Genomic DNA, 17,712 nt, shown 5'->3' with positions numbered 1-17,712 from the left:
TTCTGACCTGCGGCCTCTTCTCCTATACCATTGGTTGGTGCCACGTCACTAAATTTTCACATACCCCTCTCTTTAAGAAGACTATCCAGCCTTGATTACACCTGCTCACACTCACATGGTACAATGCTAAGTAAAACCAGTAGCATGCCACAACAATCAATGCTTATGCTTCATGCTATGTATCACAGTATACAATGCATAGATGCAATAAAATCTCAAGTAATTGTGTGCAATATGTGAGTACATAGACAATAAGCTCGCTACACACACCTCGAGTGTGTTTGAAATCAATCATAGGGCCAAAAACTCCATACTCCCAGTCAATACGGAAAGTCTGCCACTGCCACAAGTGTACACCATTCTAATGCATACGCGAATGACATTGGATCTCATCAGAGGAAAGGTTCATGTCTCATTGGAGGTGATCGTCCATCCAAAGTGGAGGAGATCCATACCATGTCATCATTTATTCATTCATAATCATCATTCTTCATTCTTCATCACCATACATTCATATTTCCAAAAGGGAGTGAAATCAGCATCAAGACCAATATCAAACAACTTCACAAGGCACCCAAACAAGGATCAAACAAGTTCAAACAAAACCCAAAGTAGTATTCTCAGACAAGTAGTTCTTCTCGTTGCATAAGAATGGATCTTCATCTCCCATGCTCCCAAATGCTTGTAAATCCATCTTCCTCCATCCTCCTACCTATTATCTACAAACAAATAACAAGATCATCCAAAAACATCAATTACACACATGCTGAAATTTCAGTAGAAACCCTAATTTGTTGCTTGTCGAAATTAAAATTTGTTTGCATCAAAGTATAGGGCTCATAGAGAGCATCAATTTTTACTTCTACAGTATACCCAAATTCTCAATGTTGAAGACGTTTTTAGATGTCTCTTCAAACACAAAAAAAACATCAAAAAGTACATTTTTTGGCCTTTTGAGAGCACAAACGAACTCATAAAACTCTTTCGCAATGATTCCCAATGTCTCCCCACACTTCTCCAAGCACTTTCGTATCCAAGTATTGGTCAACACTAGTCAAACCTGCTTATATATATATATATATATATATATATATATACACACACACACACACACACACACACACACACACATACATACATATATACATACACGTATATATATACACACACACACACTCTCATAATATCCATCTTCCTCCATCCTCCTACCTATTATCTACAAACAAATAACAAGATCATCCAAAAACATCAATTATACACATGCTGAAATTTCAGTAGAAACCCTAATTTGTTGCTTGTCGAAATTAAAATTTGTTTGCATCAAAGTATAGGGCTCATAGAGAGCACCAATTTTTAATTCTGCAGTATACCCAAATTCTCTATGTTGAAGACATTTTTAGAGGTCTCTTCAAACACAAAAAAACCATCAAAAAGTACATTTTTTGTCCTTTTGAGAGCAAAAACAAACTCATAAAACTCTTTCACAATGATTCCCAATGTCTCCCCACACTTCTCCAAGCACTTTCGTGTCCAACTATTGGTCAACACTAGTCAAACCTGCTTTTATATATATATATATATGTATATATATATATATATATATATATATATATATATATATATATATATATATATATATACACATATAATATATATACATACATGCATACATACATACACACACACACACACACACATATCTACACACACACTCTCATAGTAAGCTTAGCCTATCCCCTGTACAAAGCATCATCAATATAGAAGCTTTCTCCTTTGTATAACGATCCAATGTACACTTGTGTATTTACCTTCCGCCTATGTTAATAGAAATACACTCTTTCCGCCTGCAAATTCTTTGTGTGTGTTTTCTCGCTAATCACAAAACATAACCCCCAATGTAGAAATTGCTTTTTCTGTTTTAGGAAGAGCAGTAAACTCGGGACTTCCTGCTATATATGAAGAGAAATTGACAGCAAAGGAGAGAAAAGATCACAAAGGGCAAAACATCATCATGCTCTCTGATGATCATTCTCAAATGTTGCCATTTGATCAAATTGCATGGACGGAAGTAAAACCACCTGAGAATTGGGTGGTAGACATCCAACCTATCTTAAAGTCAGAAATAGTAAATAGAGTATTAAGTATTGATAATATAGACTCATCCAATTATGTTATTAACTCTCAAAAAGCTATCTCTTCTCTCGTTGTGCATAAAGCCCCTACCAAGTCTATATTATCAATGAGAATAAAAGATTGTCAACATTTAGAAACTTTTGAAAATGAAGATGAAACCTTTTGTAGACACTGCTTGAGACTAATAGATCAAACTGTATTCTCAATACAATTTTGTATGATCGAAGATAAAGATTTCATTACTCACATAATGATAAAGTCTTTATTACCTCTTATGTTATAATGAATGATCACACAAAACCTCGTCCTGAAGTACTTCATAGTAATTATCAAACTGTGAAGCTACATATGGTTGAGAAATAGTTAAACAAACTACATAAGCTCGTTTTTGAGTCAGCCCACATCCTTGCCCAATTGCATATACAACTACAAAGCATGCCCACAGCATCTCCTCCCTCTTGGCATACTGATTTGATCGTACTGTCTTCTAAAGACTTGCAATACTTCTCATTTACTAAACCTTCCATGCATTGTTTTCCTGGTCACTCAGACAAGCATCTGCTCTTAAATGTCTTGAAATTTGAAGAACAACAAGATAATTCTTCAGACATAGAACCGGGGAGGGAAGATTGGGAAGCCGTGGAGCGGCTTAATTACAAGCTGCAAAGCAGCTTGTCGAAGGATGAAAGGGATCTCTACACTATTGCTTATTGTTACAAAAATCGCAATAAACTGATCGCTAATACAGACAAACCTCTATCCAGAAATCCTAAAGGAGTAGTCACAGAATCAATTGACTACAGCTGGGTAGAGGACCGACAGAACCAATTTGGGTTATGTCAAATGCAAAACACAGGTCCAGAATTATAGATTAGCGTCAAGTATTATTCTAGGAAAATTGGGATCAATTTGATTAATTTTATAAAGAAACCATCTACAATGCTCTTCAAGCCAAAATTATTCCAAACAACCTTCCATCTCCTCCCATTGCATATGAAAGTCTTTTCAACCTCAAAGATGAACCAGAAATAGATGATTCTCAAATTGAAATCCCTCTAGTTCCATTGCAAATAAAAAAGGACGAGCCAATGGAAGAAGCATCGACAAGTGCCGCCCAAAATAAAAAAACTCCCTAATTTGTGCAATGTATAAAGAAGGTAGGTGATATTATCTTCTAGAACATGATAATAACATCTTGATTTTAGAATATATATGCATAATTGGATCTATCAATAAATGTTATTTGGGCACATGCGGCAATAAACTGCAATAGAAGCTGTAGTAAATGGTTTTGCACGCATCTTCAAGCGATGGTAGGAAATGCTTCCCCTCGAAGTCAAAAACTCTATTATGCGACCTGAAGGAAATGTCTCTCCTCTCTTGCTCCTAATTAAAAGTATCTATAAAGAATTTATTGGGCATCGAGAAATCAAGCAACATTGATATTGCAGGCTTTTCATGAAGTCTAAATCTGTAATTTCTCCTCCATCTGGAATTTCTGTATTTATTGCAAAAATTTAATATACAAAGCAGGGAAACACTATTCTGGAGAAAAAAAGCAGAATTTGTGCACAAGCTGCCAAAAGAAATTACAAAATTGCTAATCGAAAAATTGGACAACCAAAACGTGGATCTCCAAGCCTTACAAGTACTAATACAAGAATTATGTATTTAAAAGCAGGCACAAAAAGAATTGAAGGACTCAAACCTTCAAATAAATTTTGCAAACAAAACTACTACTCCAAAGATTTAGGATGCGCCGACAAAAAGAAGAAATGCTCGTGCAAACATCCCAAGAAGGGCAAAAAGGAAAAGAAATTCAAGAGAAGACCCAAGCACCGATTTTTCGGGAAACGTAAGTCCACGTCTTCAAAGAATGATAATAAATGTTTTATTTGTGGCAAAACAGGTAATTGGGCCTCTGAATGCCCCAGGAAGAAGAAATGCTCGTGCAAACATCCCAAGAAGGGCAAAAAGGAGAAGAAATTCAAGAGAAAACCCAAGCACCGGTTTTTCGGGAAACGTAAGTCCAGGTCTTCAAAGAATGATAATGAATGTTTTATTTGTGGCAAAACAAGTAATTGGGCCTCTAAATGCCCCAGGAAGAAAAAAATCAGTAGCATTTAAAAACATAATCCTTGAAGATGAGTATAGCTACTTAGAGTTAACCTCTTCACATATCTCAGATTTCCAATTCAGCATTGCTAAGTTTGCAAGCAAGTCTTCTTCAAGCAACGACTACAATTTCGACTCTAGCTTTGAGGATTGTCCCATTGTCGTTAATGTAATGAGCTTGGAAGACATCATGCCCACTCCTTTTAATCCTCAAGAGTGGAAAAGTTGTCTAAAGGAAAACAACAATACAGGTCTGAAGATTTAGATTCAAACGACTCAGATTCCTCTCCCATGTTTGAAAGATCAGGTAAAAAGACCTTCACTAAGAAAAATTGCAATGAGGTAACCACATTTCAGAAGCAGCTTAAAGTTGCTCTAAAAGAAGCTGATAACCATAAACCACCCACTGTAGAAAAAATGCTTATTCCAGCTTTGGCCAAGAAAATGAAAACGAAGCAAATACAGGAGAATAAGCCTCTCTTTGATCATAATTTTATCAGCAATCGAGTCTCAGACAAAATTCAAGGCAGATCAATCCATGAGTTGCCACCCGGAAGAGAACCCTCCTCTCCTTCCAGTTCTGATGATGAAACCACGAAATATCCCCAAGATCTTCCCTCCACAGCACAAAAACTCCCTAGTCTATTATATAATGAATTTCTCCACAGAGAAAATGCACTACGACAAAGTGAAGAAGTGCTTGAAAAGCAACAAGGTCTACTTCGATGGGAAGTGAATCTACAAGAAAGAGAGGAATCTCTTCTCTCTCGACGCGGTGAGAGATATCCACCAGCTCCAATTCCATGGGATATTTCGCTACAAAAAGAACAACCATCTGAAACAACTGAAGAAACAACTCCAAAAGGTATCAACTATCCGAAGAAGACATCAAAGACTTAAGAAAATAATAACCCTATCCAAGCAACAAAGGGATCAACAACTTAAAGAACAATCCACCGAGTTACAAAGGGCCAACTCCTCAAAGTTACAAGTGACCGATATATGCCAAATTGGCAACAAGGATATCCTACCACCAAAGGCGGATATCGTAGTGATTGGCAAAACCCCTCTAACAGGAGAATCGCAACCAAGCTCTTCAGCCAGTAAAGGTAAAGAGTCCCAAACTAAAAAGCATGTCTCCATTACAGTAAAAAGAATTAGTGAAGCAGAGAGACAAGATATCTTAGAATCCCTAGCAATCAATATTGATGGTATTCATGCAGAAGATCTACCATTTCTCACCTCTAAAGAAAAGGTAAACTCTTCTATCCATTATTCCTATTAAAAAGAAGAAACCATTTTGGATCTAGAATACCCTCTCAGACTTCAAACTAATAAAAATAAGGCCAAATAGATTAACACTAATGTCTCAATACAAAGAGTATCAAAATACAGAGACTGGAGAAGATTCTACATCAACTATGCAGACTCTGTTTCAGAATCAGAAATCTCTGAAGAAGCTAACCCTCATAAGCAACTAGATGATGAACAAATCAAGCCAATCAATCTTGAAGCCATTAAAAAGGCATGGATCAATCCAATTAGCAAACAGATTTAACAATGGATTGATGATCCTAAAGAGCTTCAAGCACTTGCTCAAATAATAGATGAAGAGCAATCCCTGAATCATATCCCACAAGAATCATCTACACAGAGCAAGAGAAAGGTAAGAAACCAGTAGAAGAAAGGTTCTACCCAACGATCAGGAACACAAAAAGATAGAAGATTGGTTCTCCCTAAACTTAGCAGGCTTTATAAAAAGATTGAGGACATCCAAACAAGAGTATGTCACAACACAAAGTTGATAATCAATAATCAACGAAGCCTTGCAAGGATTGCAAAACAAGTAGAGGAATTCATTTTATCACAACCGAAAGAAATTCAGGAACCAATTAATAGAGATAATAATCTTTTTCCATTAAAAGAAGTCTCCATCACTATAATCCTCAATACTAAATTTTAGAATTTCCTCAATGCTATATTGGATACAAGAGCCAGCCTGACACTCCTCAACGAGCTGAAAATTTCTGGGAAAAGCTAGAAGAACCCTTTCTTATCGAATGTGCTAACAAATCAGAAGAGCCGATAAACTATCGGGTTAAACTATGCCTAATGCTTGGAAAAGCCAGAATTCCTATCCTTGCCTATCTCAACCAAGCTTTCATATGATCATCGGCAAGGATATTCTTGACAAATTGCAGCCAATCACATTCGACAATGGATATTTAAAATTCAAATGGAAAGAAATAGATTGCTTTGCTGCAATCTTACATCAAATCCAATATACCATTCCATCACATGATGCTCAAAAATATATGTAAAAGAATTCAACCTAACCAATGCAGCTATTTAATAGGAAGCTGCAAATCTAATCCAAGCAAATCCCTATCTAGCTAATAGGAGCACTCACTGTCTAGAAAAAAGTGTGTGCAATAAGATTCTTCACCTACCACTACCTTTTGATCTGTCCACCTTGTAAAATAATAAACCACCATGGACAATGACACCCACTAGCATAAAGTAATTCCCAATCATGCAAAGTGACATCCGCTACCTTACCCACCAAGGCATTACCTGAGGCTCAAGCCAAGTCATTTCTATATAAAGGAGGCCACGTCTTATTGTAAAGGCAGCTTTAGTCGAGCCTAGCCTTGTTTATAAGCTCTCCAACTTCAGTCGAGCCTAGCCTTGTGTATAAGCTCTCCATCTTCAGTCAACCTTGCCTTGTCTATAAGCTCCATATCGATCCTCTCCACACTTAGTGTAATTTCCTTTGTATCTCTTTTGCTTTATAATGCACTCCTTCCGCTTGCAATTATTATGTGTGCGTCTCCTGGTATCAGATCTTGTGAATGTATCTATTGTGAGTTTCATCTTAATGCTCAACGTTCATTACCTCTAGCTTATAGAGTGATTAGCAGAAACTGCTCTCTTTAACATTGTCTGCTTAAGAAGCTATTGTCATTTTTCTGAATTGTGTCGTAAGGCAAGGTCGCGTGGTTGTGTGGTCCGAAGGTCGCCGTCAGCATCTGGATAACAGCCATAGGCACAAATCCTTGATAAACTCCCGCAGAAACTCTTCTCTCTCAACCCAATATCAGGTAAAATTTCAATGGCATTCTTGAACAGATCATTGTGAAAAGTGACAAGTCTCTTGCGCATCTCTCTAAAGCTATAGAAGAAGCTAAACCATTTACCCAATGGCAGATACCAGATCTGAAATCTGAAATCTGATCATATATATAAACATAAATATTTATTTAAACTTAAAGCTTCAACCGTCTACTCAGATAATAGATCAGTTGCATCTATCCCTAAATGCATTTCATAAAGCTCATTGAAATCCTCCAGCATGACAAAGTTGAAGCCATTAAAAAAGGCTATCACTTTGTTCATCTCGTTTGTGTACAAATAGCAAAAAACCCTCTGTTCAGAGCAGGTTTAGCAGTATTCTGTTTAGTAATGATATTAGATACTAGACATAGAAATTTGCAAGACAAATTCCTTGGAGGAATTGAAAGCAACTTAGCAGATGGACCAATTTATCTGCAAATTCGCCATAATTATAATGAGTCACTACATGACCCCTATTTTGGCGAAGCTTTGACTCTTGCAATCAAAATAATTGGTTGTGTTTAAAGCACATGACCCCCAATGTAGAAATTGCTTCCTCTGTTTTAGGAAGAGCAACAAACTCAGAAATTTGTGCAATATACGAAGGGAAATTGACAGCAAAGAAGGAAAAAGATCACAAAGGGCAAAACATCATTATGCGCTCTGATGATCATTCTCAAATGTTGTGATGTGATTGAATTGCATGGACGGAAGTAAAACTACCTGAGAATTGGGCAGTAGACATCCAACCTACTTTAAAGTCAGAAACAGTAAATAGAGTATTAAGTATTGATAATATAGACTCATCTAATTATGTTATTAGCTCTCAAAGACCCTATATTTATTGCAGAAATTTAATATCCAAAGCAAGTAAATACCCGGAAGAGAACCCTCCTCTCTTTCCAGTTCTGATGATGAAACCACAAAATATCCCAAGTATCTTCTCTCCACATCACAAAAAATCTCTAGTCTATCATATAACGAATTTCTCCACAAAGACAAAGGATTATGCAAAGGGAAGAAATACTTGAAAAGCAACAAGCTCTACTTCGATGGGAAGCGAATCTACAAGAAAGAGAGAAAGCTCTTCTCTCTTGGCAGGGTGAATATATATATATATATATATATATATATATATATATATATATATATATATATATATATATATATATATATATATATATATATATATATATATATATATATATATATATTATTTATTTATTTTTATTTCTATTCTTATTTCCCCCTCCCCCCAAACAAAAATCTCTTGATTTCTTTGGTTTTTCTTCTCTTTGATCGTATATAAAGCTTCTTCTATCGCTACAACTTCTTTCAACTCTATAGCTTTGATTGTGAGTAGGACTTGTTTGCTTGAATGGAAAAGCAAATAGCTAACGCTCTGATACCGCTAAAACCACCCACCAGTTGGATGATGGAGTCTTTCACACACATTGAAGTAGAACACGGAACTTGAACTGATGAGACAAGACTTCGTGCTTATAGATGACACGAAAGAGGTGAAGTTCCTCTTCGGAAAATAATGGCCCTCAAGTCTAGTGCCCCTATCGATACTTTATTGTTTTATCAAGAGATTACCATTGTGTGCGCCCATGTACTTGATCCCATTTACAATTAAGGCTAGGCCTAGTATTTAAAGGCACTAGGCTCTAAGCAAAACTTTTAAAAGCATCTTATAAATAGGCTCTAGAATCTTTTGCTTTTAATAACTTACCAGAAAAGGCAACTACGTTAATATCCCCAAAAGACAACTGCTAGAAAACATTCAGCATTACAAACAAGTGAAGGTCGATGTCGATTCTCAAAGCCGCTTGCTCCTTCTATCAACTCTCTCAAGTGTCCACATTCTCTAGCGATGTCACAATCTTCGCAAGCACGTACGACAAGAGAATGCATACACAAGAGTAAATTGAACAAATCCTTTGCGATGAAAGTCATTGAATGGCTGAAATCTTCAATTCTGATGCAACTCTTCATGATAAAACTCCTCCATTCTCGACATAGGTTGAGGAGAGAGCTTTCACATAATCTCCATTGAAGGAAATGGCTGAAATTGCAAAAGAAGTGCTGAAAAATAGAGAATTCTAATGATATACTGGATTGCTTTCATTAAAAACAACTTCGTATATGTTGAAAAGTGGCATAGAATAATGAAAATAGGCTCCCCCAAGGTAAATATGGCTATGGAAAGCTTCAAACTGCAGAAACATGCCACTTAAACTGAGTTTTTAAGCCCCCAAACTGCCCTAGAGGCTCAAACTCACAAATTCTCTTATAGGTAAGTCCTTTTAGACTTGCCACTTGTCAAAATTCTCAATTTGGTCATAGGGCTTTAAGTTGAGTCCTTTATGTCCATTTAAAATTTAAATATGTGTGTAAACACACATTTATTAATGTTCTAAGTGATCTTTTGGTTGCCCAAGGCTCTAGTTCTAACATGTTCTCATCCTGAAAAGAGAGATATACTTACAATCTATTCACAAGCCACAAAATGTGTCAACAAATAGCATACGCATATAGTTGGGCAAGCGTCCCCATTTCCCAAAACTATTCATGACATTCATGCGAGAGACAGCATGCAAGCACATATATATGCTATGCAATACAACATTGGTATGGATGGTCCCTATTCATGAGCCTATGACTAGAGGCCATTCCCGCCAAGTACACAATGATACCAGACCCCCGAAAATCTCCCACACAAAGCATTCCCCGGGAGCACAAGCCCCAATGAAAAGCCAAATCCACCATTCTGCGTATAAACTCAAAGTTCAAAACGGAACATAAAATCTCAAAACACCTAGAAAGAGGTGTCAACCCAAGAGTAGGTGCAAGTTTGTATAGAGGTCATTCATGCTTTGAACATACTCTATAAAACCAACGAGCTCAGTTTCTGTAGCCTAAAGAATCGTAATGCTCCCTAATCACCCCTCTAGTCAACCATGGCTTGGCTATGGAGGGCAGTGGCTCGGTGGATTTGCACCACGAACTTGCCCACACATAGCAATCCAAAGGATCGACTAAGAGACGATGCAAGACTAAGAATCTATTGGCGAGACTAGGTGCTTGCTAATTAATAAATGGCCTAGGAGTAACCATAGGCTCTCATACCAATTGAAAGGGTTTAGGGGAGATTAGCGAGGCTAGCATTTATCTTAGCATACTTGATAATCACTCATTATTCAATGCAAGAGAGAGAGAGAGAGAGAGAGAGAGAGAGAGAGTAGACTCAAAATATAGCTTGATTAATAATAAACTGACAACATGCTTATGATGCTTCAAGTGTTCCAAGAAATGATTACTTATATAGTAGCTGCTAGTGGCTAGGTGCACCTCCGCCACATAGGTTTCTTCCAAAGGGTTAAGGGGCAACTCCCAAAGGGCAAGAGTGGCTCCATAGAATGTAGAAAACTAGGGTGGTTGGGATACCTTTTTGGACTCTTGTGCAACTCACCTCCCATGTGTGCCCTCACATGCTCATATGATGATTGGGCTGCTGACAGAGAAGAGACAGGTCATAGTACACGCCAGTTGTCGGTGTAGGCCAAAGACCACAATCCCAACAGCTCTCGGGCTGTGAAAGGAACCTTGAGTACGCATTGAGCAGTCATCCTAAGTATTTACTATAAATCACGTCCATTGTACATTACAATGAATCTCAACATCTTGAAAGTTGAAGTCATCAAGGTTGAGATTAAGTTGCTCACTCGCAGAGGTGGCCTCATCTTGTGTCATCTCCGACTCACTGAAGGGATCTACCTTCTTTGCCATGCTCTTGCAAAGCATGCGCAAGTTCACACTCACAAACACTGGATCATTTGGCCTCTGAATCCCAAGACGGTTCCTCTTCCTATAGGCAATGTGGTTGTATACGGTTCAAAGTCCAAGCAACTAGAGCTAATGACTTGGTCAAGAATGCAAAGAGCAAAGCGCTGCAACTCAAGTGATATGCCTATCTAATCCATAGTGCTCCCACCATAGCGCCGCCCCAATCTTGGTGCATCATCATGAGTTCTTTCATTCATGTCAACTTCTTAAATATTGGCATTGGATAATACTAACATACCTTCAAGGAGCAAGCCAATGTTGACATCATTTAGGCCATTTAATAAACATGAAAAAATCTAGTTGTGCTGGCACGCGAAGCGGGTGACTGAATGTAAGTTTCTAGGAAGGGAAACTATGAGTGATGACTTCTCAAGTTCCTTAGTGAAAGCCCAAAGATTGACACCAACAAAACACACTTTAGATGCACAATATGCTCAAGCCCCTAACAAAATATTCAGGAAAAAACATATTCCAAATGAGTTTAAGTGCTTTGCATGGTCATTAAAATACCAGAATCAAATTTTGAGCGAAGGGAATGGTATTTGTGTAGCAAAAAACCATTGGTTATTACTCATGTTCGCTCTTTTTATCTTTGTCTCGTCGGCATTTCACTATTGTAGGGCCATGAGCATGCTTTAACTACTGTGGAATGGGGTGCAGCCTGAGTGATTCAAAGTGCACACACCAAGGGTTGTGTGCCTATATGCATGCCATCATCGCATGGACCTTGCAACGCTAATAATGGCATGTTCTCATGAGGCTGAAATCAAGGGGCATTACGGCAGCGTAGATTGTAGTCTTTCATGGGATGCCACATAGACCCAATGGGGTCGGGTACAACAAGTGGCTCAATAGAATCTTTGAATCTTGCCCCACCTACTCCTCAGCACTATTTGACACGGGGTACTGAATGCCCCAAGGCGGTGGGATCGACGACAGAGGGTGGAGTGCATGAATCTCGGGGCGAGGGAAGGGTCCAAAAAAAGTCAACACGGGTGGGGGTTTGGAGATTTGAACCCAACACCTCGGGGAAGCTTGGTGAGCTAACCACGCAGGCGCATGGGGGTTCTTGAAACCCATGGAAGTTCACATGTTTATAAAGTTAGTTTTTGTTTTCCCCTCCCATGTCCTTGTTTACTTTTTGTGCTCTTGTTTACATTTTCGCATCGAACGTACGCACGCGCCTCTGTTTACATGCCTGGGCTTCTCCGCCGTCGATCCCACAGCCTAGGCTTCAATCAATACCCCATGTCGAATAATGTTGAGGCCACCTACTGCCACATCGTGGTCCCCCATCCTAGATAACAACCTTCAAAAATTGAAAGCCTGAAAGGTCTCGCCCCCTCTTGACCTTTTTCCAATTTAAAATTCAAATGGTCCTTCGCTCCAAAGGTGAAGTGGGGTCTAGAATCAAATTTCAGCATTTATCTTACCCATCACATTTAATGTCTTGACTGTCCATGACTTTTTCACCATATGAAACTATGGTATTGCCATGCGTATTGTGGCTTTGACTAGGAAAAAAGCTGGAACGGAGGGGACACACTATGACATGCCTAGTGCCTCCCATTGGTCAGTTCCTAAGCACTCCTTAATCAAAAGGGCTCAAAGAACACTCAAACGACCATGTGAGTGTGTGTAGCAAGGGATCTTGGCGCTCGCTGCTGCTAACCTGCTTGCCATCGCTTCTCCTTTCCCCCTTTCCCATCATCTTGCCTCCCCCCCCCTCCCCCCCAAAACTCCTCCCGTTGTGAGCAATTTTCGGCTTCGGCTTCGTCTTCATCATCTTCGCCTTGGCTCGCTCCTTCTGTCTTCGTCATCTTGGCATTTTTTACTTTTTACTTTTTTGGGCTAGAGCCGGTAAGCCAGCAAGGAGCTGCCTTTGCTTCGCGTCAAAGACAAATTACCTTGCGGACTTACCGACAAAGGGAAAAGCGCTTCCATGCCGTATCGTGGCATGTCAACGGGGAATGGAAGCAAGTTTCCCCCTCGGGGGAGTAAAAAGTCTTTTCATGCCATGTTAGTCAGTCCATGTTCCCTTGTTAGTCACGCCACCCGAGGGTAACGTCGGGAAATCACCAAACGAATTCAGTGATGCATTTAAGGACCAAGGCTGAGAGAGAGGGACACACCCTTGTAACTCACAGACCGTATTGAATCTTGCCCAGGTACTCCAGGATTTTCGCCTGGTAGAAAAAGGCCCCCGTCCAGCGGATGTCCGGTAGGACTGCCATACCCAAGGTGGGCGTCGGCTCAAAGGAGGCATCCCGATCCGGCCAACCATGGTCACCAAGGCCCGCTCGGAAAGCCCCAGGACCATGTTAGGCGGGACCGCACCGTACGCAATAACTACAAGCCCTACGAGCTTTCAACACCCTCACGGGCCAGAGCATTGTAGTATCGCGGTACGGCCCCGCAGAGGAATGCTGCAACGTTATCCGCATAGGCACTCCTCAGCTGCGGTCCACGACGACCATTATGGGCCCCACGGGGGACAACCCATCCTGGCAATCGCTTTCCGCTAATCTCCCCTCCCAGGAGTAACACTTCGGTATCTTCACCGCTCGGATTGTTTAACAGCCGTCTAGCATGTTCCAAACAGGGTCGTATTGAGCTTCTGAGATTGTCCAGCTCAGGGCACTGTACCAACAAGTGCGTAAGTGACCTTGAGCCTTCTTCCATTCCGCATAACGGGCAAGTCCTCGACTGTGCCCGTTCAATCTTATCCTTAAGCCTTAAGCCATCCACTCTTGTTAGTAACAAGACTTTCTCCTCCATCCCACCGGGGTTCTTCCCAATGCTCTGCCTGTAAAGGTAACCACGCGTGTCCTCATACTTCCTCTCGATATAAGGATCAAGGGAGACACATTGATGTGAGTGTTCCCAGAGCTTCCAGCTTTCCTGTCTTGCGGTTTCGACAGAAGCGCCGTTGATATACCTCTGCCCCCAAAACTTTGTCCTTTTACACCAGGTCCACTTCTTGAATTGGTTCCATTCTGGTATATTATTAACCAAATCTGCAATCCAAGTCTTTAGACCTGCGTACTTGGTAAAAGCTCGTACCCTCTGTCCTGCACAGTAAGCTGGTACGGGGGGGAGCCCTAACTCCCGGTGAAGAGTTGCTGCTGCCACAGAACTCGACTTCGCGGCCTTACCGACTACCCACCTCATTCCAGTTGCTATAAGCGTCTCTAATGGGTTCAACTTCCTCATGTCATGTGAGCCCATAATCTCCGCTCCATAAGTCGCCACTGGGAAGACGCACGCCTTGAGAAAGGCCAACCTTGACCACATCGGAATTTTCTTAGAGCATAGAAGGTGTTTATGAGCATATAAGGACTTACGTGCGCTCTCAATCCTATCTTTAAGGATAGTGTCGATCGAGACTTCGCTGTCTATTAAGATGCCCAAGTATCTATACTCCGAAGCTACCTGAATCTCCTCAGGTCCGATGTGGGGTTTGAAGGCAATAAGTTCCTCAAGGTCCCCGTTGAACACGGTCGCCTGGCATTTCTTTATGCCGAACTTCATCCCCCACTTCTCCGCCCAACTATGCAATCTATCTAAACTAGCCTGTAACTCCTCCTTAGACTCCGCAAATAAAACTAAATCATCTGCAAAAAGCAGGCCTTGGATCTTCAGGAGTAGGCCTGGAATAGCCACCCCAAGGTCAGTCGCACTCTCATCCAAGATGTCATTAATGAATATGTTAAAGAGAGTAGGCGACGCGGGACACCCTTGACGCACGCCACGGGCGATTTGGACCTCCTCACTCAACTTCGCTCCCACCCGCACTCTGACCTTGGAGGATTGGTACAAGGCTCGAAAGAAATTCAAGCAACGACCTCCAATCCCTATGGCTTCCATCTTTAAAAAGAGCGCCTCGTGTGGCACTGTATCGTACGCCTTTTCAAAGTCAATATATGCCGCAAACGTCGGTTTCTTAACAACCTTTCGCCTGAGCACAATCTCTTTCAAGGCAATCACTTGTGCCACACACTCCTCCTGAGTCCGAAATCCGGCTTGACCACGCAAGAAGAAGTTTCTTTCCTCAAGTTTCACTGAGATCCTATTGATCACAAGTGAGGTCAAGAGCTTCAGAGAGATTGGAATCAGAGAAATCCCTCTGTAGTTGTCCGGATTAGAAAGATCACCCTTCTTCGGGATATACACCACTACCGAGGTAGATGATGCCTCCGGCAACTTCCCTGAATCAAACCAAGTACATAGCAGTTTGAAGACTGCTCTTCCCATGTCTGTATTTGGTTTAAATCGATCCGATCTAGTTCCCTTGTCTTGCATAAGGATCTTGAAAAATTCAGGGGGAATGCCATCTATCCCAGCTGCTTTATGCCGCTTGATCTTGCGGCATACCTCTCGAACTTCAGTCCATTTAATAGAGGCATTGATGTCCTCTATTCTAGGCCAAAGTCGCACAGCATGATTTTGCCAGTGTTCTGGGTCCTTGCTGTGCCCGGAGGGATCGGCGAAGACGCGAGAAGCATGATCCTTCCAAATGTCTCGGATCTTCTCTTCGTCCGCCTGCAGCTCGCCGTTCTGGTCTCTTAGGGGTTGAGCGGGCCCTCCTTTTCTGCTCCCCCCTAGAACAGCTTTCATATGCTTCCACCAAGCATACCATTCCTTGCGTCTTGCCAATTCGACGCTCTTGAGCATGAATCGTTTGAGAGCCTCTCTCTCGCTTCTCTTCGTTTCAGCTCGCGCCTCTTTTCGGCATTCAACAAACTTCCTCCACGCCCTATCTTCCCTAGAGGAATCACTCTCTGCATCCCGCAGAGACTTCCACGCTTCCCGTCTTCGGTTGATGGATCTCCGGGCTCTCGGGTCTAGCCTAAAGCCTCTATTAGGCCTCTTGGGGGGCCTTACGGAGAACGCACCAACATCTCGAGAGACTCTTTCAGCTGCCTCCTCAAAGCTCTTCGACTGACGGTTCACCGCCGCCTGCGTGATTTCCCCCTCCTCCGCTGCTTCTGGTAGGGAATCCCAGAAGTTGTGGTGTAAAAAGAGTTGAGCCGCAGGCTCAATTCTAGTTGCATCAATGGAGGGGGGGGGTGGTGGGGGAGGCTCCGCACACACCGCATCACACACCAACTTCACCTTAACAGGCCAGTGGTCCGAAACATCCACCGATCTCTGGACACTGGCATGACCGAGAAATTGAAGGGCCAGATCATTGGCCAAAAAGAAGTCAATGTCTGATCGTCCTTTACCACGGGAAGAGTGATACGAGAGTCCAGAGCCTCTCGTTTGGACAATCTTAAAATCAAGGTCTTCATTCCCCAGCCATCTCTTCATCGGGCGCCGTCTAAGATTCCAATCCCCTCCGATCAGGAGAGGAAGGCCCTTTCTGCCCAACCTACGAAGCTTCGAAGCTAACGCACTTAAGACGTCTGCTCGCTCATCCACTAACTGCCTCTGCGGGACGTAAACATTTCCATAAATCCAACCATCCTTCATATTTAAAGGGAAGAGTTGAACAAACAAGGAGTTTACGTCCGACATTCCCAACTCAAAGGATCTGAGCTCCTGGGAGACCAAGGTCACAAGTCCCCTGGCTCCTGGTTTATCAGATCCTGGCACTTGGAATGTCGAATACCCCGCCATTCTAAGGGGCCATGCACCCTGAAATAGTCGAGTCTCTTGGAGACCCACCACATTCCAAGTCTTTTGTAACATTATGTACTCCAACTCCCCCCGCTTCGACCGGAGTCCATTAATGTTAAGCGTGGCAAAGATCGGCGATTTCGCCACTTCCATCGCCGGCCTCAAACGGTTCCTATCTCTCCTAGCGAAAGGAAGCGAGATCCTAGCAAACCACCTAAGCCTACTCTCCGATTGGATGACCTGGAGGACATCTAGGGCTGCTTGTTTACTAGAAGTGAAAACATCAAAGCGGGTGCTCCCCGTCCGAATGTTAAGGAATCGATCCAAAAGCTCAATACTTGCAAACAGGGAGGTTGATCTCAGTGCGCGCCTCAAGGCCTTGCTGAATGACACTTCGGTGTGTTCATTAGCGCCCCAGATGCACAGCTTGCCAACCGTCCCTTCTGAAACACCCCTCCCAAGCCTGCTTCTCATCATTACCCGTTCCTCTCTAGCCGGCCTGCTTGGGGCGGTGACCGGTTCAATCTCGGGTACCGACAAGGATCTTAGCCTGTTAGATTGAAGTTGATCGGCATTCATGACCTCAATGTACCGTACTTCCCTTGTTGAGTTCGTTCCATCTTGGTCTATGCCCCCGCCCCTCAGCTCCTCAGATGGTTGCCCTTCCGAGTTAACTGTGGGGCGTCCAGTCTCAGCCATAGCTAATGAGTTTTGCTGCCCCGCTACGCACTGGTTCATCCCGTCCTTCCCGGTTTCTGTGAGTTCGGGTTCACCGTAGCAGCGACCAGCGGGGCCCCACTCCCCACTTTCTGGGGTGCTGTCGATCACAGTACTCGGGGAAGCTCCCAGCGCCCGCCTCCCCGAGGGTACCTGGTAGCA

General features: G+C 41.9%; 1 long non-coding RNA gene across 1 annotated transcript in view; it reads right to left on the bottom strand.

Annotated features, from left to right (window-relative positions):
- Positions 1 to 201: 201 nt before the first annotated feature.
- Positions 202 to 17,712, bottom strand: part of LOC147455761 (uncharacterized) — a 50,778-nt gene continuing 33,267 nt past the window's right edge. The window contains exon 3 of the long non-coding RNA XR_015188409.1: positions 202 to 719. This is a non-coding gene — a long non-coding RNA (uncharacterized LOC147455761). The remainder of the gene's footprint in view (positions 720 to 17,712) is intronic.

Source organism: Adiantum capillus-veneris, chromosome 6, assembly GCF_014529385.1.
Source record: "Adiantum capillus-veneris isolate H3 chromosome 6, ASM1452938v2, whole genome shotgun sequence".
NCBI lineage: Eukaryota > Viridiplantae > Streptophyta > Polypodiopsida > Polypodiales > Pteridaceae > Adiantum > Adiantum capillus-veneris.
This window is presented reverse-complemented; position numbering and strand designations above follow the sequence as displayed.